We start from the raw sequence: 10,309 nt of genomic DNA on the forward strand, positions 1-10,309 counted from the left end.
CTACCTCTGGAGGACTAACATAGCGCATGGAAAAGTTTTCTTCTTTAGATAGCAAATCTCGAAAACTATTACACACATTGAATAACATCTTGGTGTATATACGAAATCAAATAGAATTAAAATTCAGTCTAACTTACCGTAAGGAGATGACGAGAGCTGGCCAAACAGTATTTCTTAGTCTCACAACAAGAATAAGAATTAATCGAAATAAATTCACAAACACAATATTTAATGGCAGTAAGTGCACTATACACTAATCAGACAATGAGAAAACACTGCTTAATTCAGAGTCAGAGTCAGTGGAACTATCCGTGTCACTGATTGTAGGCATGGCCTTCACCTCAACAGGAAGGGGAAGGGTAAATTGGCTGGGGAAATAGCAGGAAAGTTAAAGAGGGGAGGCACTGTCATGAGTGGTAAAATACCAGTGGTTATAGGATTCAGAAAAGACCCTTTTTTAGGGTAGGGAGGACAGAAAGAAAGCAAATTTTAAGAGAGGTTAGAACTGAGACAAACCTTCAGTTTGAGAAAGAAATCAAAAAACATAATTCCACCTTATTACATCAGCATAAACAGCCATTGGTTAAGAATTTTCAAATGTCAGCAGATATTTTAACTCCACCCAGTTTTAACTCAGTCAATGTGAAATGTCAGCTATCTTTATTGCATCAAAATATTCGAGGACTGAGAAATAAAATTAATGAATTAACTATCTGCATAGATGAATTAGAGTCTTCAAACCCAGCTGACATAATCTGCCTCTCTGAACATCATGTGACCACAGGTATAGAACTTTTTTAAGTGTTACAGGGTTCAGGTTAGCATCTCACTTTTGTAGATCAGAAATGGAGAAAGGAGGAGTTGCCACATTCATCAGGAACTGTCATAAATTTAAGAACATAGACATTCATAAATTTTGCCTAGAACAGCATATGGAAGTATGTGCAACAGAATTAGAATTCCACAAAAAATCCTTCGTAATATTAAGTGTATATCGAGCACCTGCAGGTAACTTTAATTTGTTTGTCAACCACCTTGAAGCTGTACTGGCACATTTAACAACCAAAAACAAAGAAATAGTGGTTGCTGGTGATTTCAATGTAGATTTGCTTAAAGACTCTCCCAATAAGAACTTATTTGAGTTAGTAACACTATCATTCAACTTAATTCCCACTGTACAGTTCCCCACTAGGATAGCCACTTGCTCACAAACTTTATAGAAAAGTCCAATGAACAAAATTATATTACAAAACCAATAGTCAATGGCCTCTCAGACCATGACATGCAGTTCCTCCTGTTAAATGTTAATACTGAACAGGATATAAAATCTGTTAAATCTGAGATCAAGACGGTAATCAGTAAGTCAAAAATTGATTATTTTAGGACACTCCTCAGAGACATTCATTGGACTGATGTTTACAGTGCTCATGGCATGAATGAAAAATATAACATTTTTGCTAATAAAGTGCTTACCTTATTCGAACACTGCTTTCCCCCAAAACTTACCAAGGTTAGAGTAAAGTCTACAAAGAAGCCATGGATTACTCGAGGAATAGGGGTATCTTGTAAAACAAAAAGGAAACTTTATCTGTCAATCCAAAACATTTCCAATGTTGATGCTATAGCACATTATAAGAAATACTGCAAAATATTAAAGACTGTAATACGGATGTCAAAGCAAATATTGTTGTTGTTGTTGTGGTTGTGGTCTTCAGTCCTGAGACTGGTTTGATGCAGCTCTCCATGCTACTCTATCCTGTGCAAGCTTCTTCATCTCCCAGTATCTACTGCAACCTACATCCTTCTGAATCTGCTTGATGTATTCATCTCTTGGTCTCCCTCTACGATTTTTACCCTCCACACTGCCCTCCAATGCTAAATTTGTGATCCCTTGATGCCTCAAAACATGTCCTACCAACCGATCCCTTCTTCTAGTCAAGTTGTGCCACAAACTTCTCTTCTCCCCAATCCTATTCAATACCTCCTCATTAGTTAGCAAATATATTACAAGGAAAAGCTAGTCATATCAGATAACAAAATAAAGACAATATGGGATATAGTGAAGGAGGAGACCGGTAGAACCAGACATGAAGAGGAACAAATAGCATTAAGAGTAAATGATACATTGGTGACAGATGTGTATAGTGTTGCAGAACTTTTTAACAAACATTTTATAACTGTTTCTGAAAAGATGGGGTTATCAGGTTCGGTAGATGCTGCTATGGATTACCTTAGACCAGACATTTCAAGTAACTTCCATAATATGAATTTGACCCTCACTACCCCAACAGAAATAATGTACATCATAAAATCTTTAAAATCAAAAACATCTAGTGGGTATGATGAAATATCAACAAAGTTAATTAAAGAATGTGAATCTGAGCTACGTAACATATTAAGCTATCTGTGTAACCAGTCGTTTATTAGTGGAATATTTCCTGAATGGCTGAAATATGCTGAAGTTAAGCCACTGTTTAAGAAGGGAGATAAAGAAATAGCATCAAATTTCCGTCCAATTTCACTGTTGCCAGCATTCTCAAAAATTTTCGAAAAAGTAATGTACAGTCGTCTTTATAACCATCTTATCTCAAATAACATACTGTCAAAGTCACAGTTTGGATTTCTAAAAGGTTCTGATATTGAGAAGGCTATCTACACTTACAGTGAAAATGTGCTTAATTCATTAGACAAAAAATTGCAGGCAACTGGTATATTTTGTGATCTGTCAAAGGCATTTGACTGTGTAAATCACAATATCCTTTTAAGTAAACTAGAATATTATAGTATAACAGGAAATGCTGCAAAATGGGTCAAATCTTATATCTCTGGCAGGAAACAAAGGGTGTTATTCGGAAAGAGACATGTATCAAGCTATCAGGCATCATCCAACTGGGAATTAATTACATGTGGGGTCCCACAAGGTTCCATTTTGGGGCCCTTACTTTTTCTTGTGTATATCAATGACCTTTCATCAGTAACATTACCAGATGCCAAGTTTGTTTTGTTTGCCGATGATACAAACATTGCAATAAATAGCAAATCCAGTGTAGTCTTAGAAAGATCAGCCAATAAAATATTTGTGGACATTAATCACTGGTTCCCAGCCAATTCCTTGTCACTAAACTTTGAAAAAACACACTACATGCAGTTCAGAACTTGTAAGGGGTGTCCCAAAAGTATATGTCTAACATACAGTCACAAGAAGATAGAAGAAGTGGACAGTGTTAAATTCTTGGGATTACAGTTTGATAATAAATTCAACTGGGAGGAGCACACCACAGAACTGCTGATGCATTTTAACAAATCTCTGTTTGCAATGCGAATTTTGTCAGACATAGGGGATATAAAAATGAAAAAGCTGGCATACTATGCTTACTTTCATTCCACAATGTCATATGGGATTATTTTTTGGGGTAATTCATCAAGCCAAGCTAAAGTTTTCCCGGCACAAAAACGTGCAGTAAGAGTTATATGTGGTGTGAACTCAAGAACATCCTGCAGAAGCCTGTTTAGGGAACTAGGGATACTAACTACTGCTTCCCAATATATTTATTCCTTAATGAAATTTGTCATTAAAAATATATCACTTTTTCAAACCAACAGCTCAATTCATGGAATCAATACTAGAAATAAGAATAATCTTCACAAGGATTTAAAGTCACTTAGTCTTGTACAAAAAGGTGTGCATTATTCAGGAACACACATTTTCAATAACTTGCCAGCAGCCATAAAAAGCTTAACAACCAATGAAATTCAGTTTAATAGAAACCTAAAGGATTTATTGGTAGCCAACTCCTTCTACTCCATTGATGAATTTCTTAGTAAAACCAACTGATTTGTATGTAAGTACAACATAACTTCTGCACAATTTCAGTGCAGTAATGTGTTCATTGAAAATTTGTGTGTCTGTGTGTGTGTGTAAGTATAATCTAACTTCTGCACCATTTCAGTGCAGTAATGTGTTCATTGTAAATAAGTGTTACAGTAGTTGTATTACATGTTTATTACCTTATAAATAAATAAAAAACTTTTTTATATTAAATTCAGTGCATTAGTATTTGTAAAATGACTCTTAGTGTTCATTAAGAAAATGACGATCATTCCACTTGGGACCTGTGGAATGGTACATTAGCTTATTTGTTTTAGTTGTAAATATTTGTCATGTATTGTTGTTTTTCTGACATGTTCCACATCCTGGAGGACCTCCTCACTACGGATCAATTGGAATGAAAGTAAATCTAATCTAATCTAATCTAACAGATATAATCAAGTCTTCGACACTTTGTTGTAAGATACCTTCATTGTTCCATGCGTCCTGTATCACTCCTTTCACGTGATGCACTACCTTCTGCCAGTCTTCCGATGTCACAATTTCAACTGCCTCATTCAAAAGGCGTTCCACTTCGGTCAATGTGAATTTCTTATTTTCTGCAGCAATATGCCGTTTAACCTGAGCCCAAATCAACTCTATTGCGTTGAAATGGCAATGGTAAGGAGGCAATCTGAGCACTTTATGCCCATATTTTTTTGCTACTTCATCCGCAATGCAAATCGGGTGCTTTGGCTTGTGTTGCGATACAAGTTCTAATAAATCTGCCCTTGTCAAATTACTGTAGAACTGTAGCTTATGTTTCTGTAACCAGCTAACAATGTCGTTTATCCTCGTTGCCTTTGTGGGTGCTTTATCTTGTATTACTGAGTGATAAGGAGTGTTATCCATAACAATGATAGAGTTTTTTGTGAAGTTCTGGAGCACACAGTCTTCAAACCATTTCACAAATGTATTGTGATTCATCTCTTCGTGGTAGTCGGAGGTCTCATTTGAGCTGAATAGCAGCAGACAATTTGGAATGAAATCTTTTGAATTTCCGGTATGTGCTACAAGTATCTTTTTCCCTCTGCCGATCGGAGCTGCCATACTACCGCTGATGGTACCGTCTGTCCAGCCTTTTTTTAAACTGTGTCCTGCATTCACCAACGTTTCATAAAGCCAAACGATATCATCAAAATGTGTCCCCACTAATTCTCTAAGAAAGCGGCATCGCCAGGCTGCAATATCTTGGCGTTCCATTAGTAACTTTCTGCCAGAGATGGATTTATAGCGGAATCCTAACATTTTCACGACTCGTAACAAAGGCGATTTACTACCCTGAAACAGGTCAGCCGCTGTGAGGGTAGCATGTAGTTTTTTGAGTGTTGGATACTCCTTCCTCGAATAAAATGCGTATATTTGACGACGAATGGCATCTTCCTGAAAAGAGTCAAGTTTTGTGACCCTCTTCTCTAGTCATCTCTTTTTCCCAGGTGTCTCCAATTTAGATGATTCACTTGGGCCTTCTTTCGTGAATTTCTCCTTGCAGAGTCTTATTACTGATCGTTCGCTAACTTGCAGAGCAGCTGCAGTTTGCTCCACCACCTTATCCAAAGGAACGAGAGGCCCTCCTGCGTCCCTCTCTCTCTCAAAATACTCCCTTAAGGAACAAACGTATTCACGCGCCTGACTGCGTATAACGACGCCATGTCCGCCACTTTCTGGAGGTTTCCGAGGAGAGTGCAGCCTCGGCCTACATCTCTTGCGACTGCATTCGTCAGACATCGTAAACACGCGAAGCTACAAGTCACACAAATCTCTCATCCGCACGTCTACAACGGCTCGCTGAGGACTGGCTGGTACAATGCCTTAGTCAGCTCAGCAGAGCGAAGTGGTAACGCAGTGGCAGCCGACAGCGCCGGCTGCCATTGGTTTATTGGTGGCAGGAGCCCGTTGCCTGTCAAGTGACAACTAGTTTAAATACTACACTCCTGGAAATTGAAATAAGAACACCGTGAATTCATTGTCCCAGGAAGGGGAAACTTTATTGACACACTGACAGAACCACAGGCACATAGACACAGGCAACAGAGCATGCACAATGTCGGCACTAGTACAGTGTATATCCACCTTTCGCAGCAATGCAGGCTGCTATTCTCCCATGGAGACGATCGTAGAGATGCTGGATGTAGTCCTGTGGAACGGCTTGCCATGCCATTTCCACCTGGCGCCTCAGTTGGACCAGCGTTCGTGCTGGACGTGCAGACCGCGTGAGACGACGCTTCATCCAGTCCCAAACATGCTCAATGGGGGACAGATCCGGAGATCTTGCTGGCCAGGGTAGTTGACTTACACCTTCTAGAGCACGTTGGGTGGCACGGGATACATGCGGACGTGCATTGTCCTGTTGGAACAGCAAGTTCCCTTGCCGGTCTAGGAATGGTAGAACGATGGGTTCGATGACGGTTTGGATGTACCGTGCACTATTCAGTGTCCCCTCGACGATCACCAGTGGTGTACGGCCAGTGTAGGAGATCGCTCCCCACACCATGATGCCGGGTGTTGGCCCTGTGTGTCTCGGTCATATGCAGTCCTGATTGTGGCGCTCACCTGCACGGCGCCAAACACGCATACGACCATCATTGGCACCAAGGCAGAAGCGACTCTCATCGCTGAAGACGACACGTCTCCATTCGTCCCTCCATTCACGCCTGTCGCGACACCACTGGAGGCGGGCTGCACGATGTTGGGGCGCGAGCGGAAGACGGCCTAACGGTGTGCGGGACCGTAGCCCAGCTTCATGGAGATGGTTGCGAATGGTCCTCGCCGATACCCCAGGAGCAACAGTGTCCCTAATTTGCTGGGAAGTGGCGGTGCGGTCCCCTACGGCACTGCGTAGGATCCTACGGTCTTGGCGTGCATCCGTGCGTCGCTGCGGTCCGGTCCCAGGTCGACGGGCACGTGCACCTTCCGCCGACCACTGGCGACAACATCGATGTACTGTGGAGACCTCACGCCCCACGTGTTGAGCAATTCGGCGGTACGTCCACCCGGCCTCCCGCATGCCCACTATACGCCCTCGCTCAAAGTCCGTCAACTGCACATACGGTTCACGTCCATGCTGTCGCGGCATGCTACCAGTGTTAAAGACTGCGATGGAGCTCCGTATGCCACGGCAAACTGGCTGACACTGACGGCGGCGGTGCACAAATGCTGCTCAGCTAGCGCCATTCGACGGCCAACACCGCGGTTCCTGGTGTGTCCGCTGTACCGTGCGTGTGATCATTGCTTGTACAGCCCTCTCGCAGTGTCCGGAGCAAGTATGGTGGGTCTGACACACCGGTGTCAATGTGTTCTTTTTTCCATTTCCAGGAGTGTAGTATAATGTATGCTAAGAACAACACAATCACACACACACACACATGCCCGAGGGAGGACTCGAACCTCCTGCGGGATGGGCCGCGCAGTCCATGACGTGACGCCTTAAACCGCGCGGCCAATACGCGCGACCAGAATCTGTCACAATGCGCCATTGCACTGCTTTATACAGGTAACAGATGCACTTCGAAACACAGTGTACAGTGGAAATAAGCTTAACTTACAACAGAATGTCTGGTGTTTTGATTTAAACGTTATACACAGTGCAGTCACATTAATGTGAGTACTGTCCATATTCAAAGTCAACGTGTAATAACTACTCGCAGACGATAGATGGCAGCACTAGCATTGGAAGATCTATCAAGCGTACTGGGAGAAGGCGGAAAACAGTGCAATCGTTGGCATAATGCAGAAATGGAGCAATTAATTCGATATCTAAAAGAGCATCGTCACTGGCTTTTGGTCTAGGGTCAGGGAGCGATTTGTGCTTTTACCAGTGGAGGGGATGTCTTAGGGGGTTAGTAGAATTATATATGTTACTAGCTTGGACCGTGGCGTTACGCATGGTTAAACAGCTATTTATAAATAGATGTTAATGCCGAAACTCACTATTGACGCATATACACTATCAGAAAAGCCATCCCTTGTTATATCTTTAAAAGTATATTATAGGTAAAGCTTATTTACAAAATCATCTACATACAGGTACAGATATACGAGGGGAATTCAAAAAGTAGAGGCACATTTGTGAAAAGTTGTACTTATTCTGATGATAGAAAACTGAAACATATTAATAGTATTATTAAAAACTTTCAGTGTTCGGCTCCACAAATTTAAATTATATGTAAAGTTTTACTCCAATGCGTGGGAAATAAACATCTCAGGTTGGGATGCATAAACTAAAACCAGAGGAGGGGATGGTCTGATGCAGAGGGCGGGAAATCCCCCCTGCAAATCGCACACTGTCTAGGGTGGAAGCATTTCTGAAACGACTACGTCTGTAAACTGTTCATGTGCCACCATGGTTAAAGTACAATGTGCGTGGCAAAATGGCGCTATCCAAAACGGGCGCTGAAGCAACTGTGGTGCACGATGGGCCATTGATGACACGGGTGAATGGTGGTTGCAGAGATGTGTTCTGGCGACCAGATGTGCTATTGTTGAGCAACAGACCACACAGATAAACCGAGAGGCAACCAACAGTGTCTTCTCAACGACCATTCAGTGAACATTTCTGTGTATGAGTCTTTGCAGTTCATGCACCCATACTGACTGCTCTTCATCTATAATGAAGGCTGGAATTTGTACTCCAATACCGCAACTAAATGCGCTAAGAGGTGACAGGTAACCTTTTAGGATTAATCACGTTTTGTGCTCCATCAGAAAGATGACCGTTGGAATCTATGTCTGAAAGCAAACACCCTGCAACAAACATCGGAAGTGTCCAGATCGGTGGAAAGAGCGTTATGGTCTGGGTAATGATTTCGTGGCATTCCCTGGGCGCTCTCATCATTGACAGGTAACCTTTTAGGATCAATCACGTTTTATGCTCCATCAGAAAGATGACCTTTGGAGTCTATGTCTGAAAGCAAATACCCTGCAACAAACATCGGAAGTGTCCAGATCGGAGGAAAGAGCGTTATGGTCTGGGTAATGATTTCGTGGCATTCCCTGGGCGCTCTCATCATTGTGGAAGGCACAATGGATCAACAAACATATGCATATATCCTTGGGGCCCATTTCCAACCCTATGCAGTTTGTTTTTCATCATCATGGAAGCATCTATCAGCAAGACAATGCAACCTGTCACAAAGTATACAGTGTACATGAGTGGTTTGAGGAGCCTGAGGATGGGTTTACCATACTACCCTGGCCACCAAACATCCCAGAATTAAACTCAGTCGAGAATCTGTGGGATCATCTCGGTCGGGTTTTTCGCACCATTGATCTTTAACCAAGAAACATAGCGCAGCTGGTCGTGGTACTGAAGTCAGTATTTTTTCACATCCTTGTTTGTACCTTCCAGAACTTCATCGACTGTCTTCCTGCACAATTCGCAGAGGTCAGTGCTGCAGAATTTGGTTACACATGCTTTTGGCAGGCAGTCATATTAATTTAGTTGACAGTGTGTGTGACAGTAGTGATTGTATTCTAAATTGAAAAATTTAATGATAGATTGAAACAGAGCTGAGACCAATTGATTCAATTAGTCATAAAATACTATCAGAAAGCATGTTGCAAAATATTTTCTATTTAACTTGTCGAACACTATTTAAAAACAAATGAGTACATATGTGGAATATTATTACCTGATTCTCTTAGTGTATATACGAGGGACTTTCAGAAAGTAATGCAACACATTTATTTTGCCGGCCAGTTTCGGTGAAAAAATGCGGAATTTGTTGTGAGACAAAGCGGAATATTCCCACTTCAACATCTTTAGCTTCATGAAGTTCCAATAGATACTGGCACTATACATACTCTTCAAAATGGGGCCTGTAATGCTGGTGTGTTCGAAGCAGAGAACTGTAATCGAGTTTCTTTTGGTGGAAAATCAGAGCATTACAGGTACTCATAGGCTCTTGCAGAATGTCTACGTCGACCTGCAGTGAACAAAAGAATGGAGTCGTTGGGTAAGGCGTTGATCATCATTCAAACAAGGTCATGGTGTCGGCCGGCCACACAGCTATGACTCCTACAATGCTGGAACATGTTGACACTCTCAATCAGTGTGATTGATGGTTCACAATTAAAAACCTTGCTGCACAATTGGACGTCTCTGTTGGTACTGCTGACACTCATCCACCAGCTGGGGTACTCAAAGGCGTGTACCCACTGGGTTCCTCGCCAGTAATGGGATAAAGAGAGTTGTAGGACACTTTCATATAAAATTCGGGAAATTAATTGAATTAATCAATTAATTAAATTAATCAATTAATTACCCTCACTCCCTGATGAAGTCATGGGCTTTTCCAATCCGCCACGTGGGTTCCTTTCCACAACAGTCTTACACCCCTACCTCAGTAAATGGCGGTAAAGTGAAATTTCGGCAGGAAATTCAAACTTATCGGCGGGAATATCAAATTTTGTGTGTTTACCTTGAGGTTTGGAGTCCAACTG

The sequence above is a fragment of the Schistocerca cancellata genome, chromosome 4, assembly GCF_023864275.1.
Source record: "Schistocerca cancellata isolate TAMUIC-IGC-003103 chromosome 4, iqSchCanc2.1, whole genome shotgun sequence".
Classification (NCBI taxonomy): domain Eukaryota; kingdom Metazoa; phylum Arthropoda; class Insecta; order Orthoptera; family Acrididae; genus Schistocerca; species Schistocerca cancellata.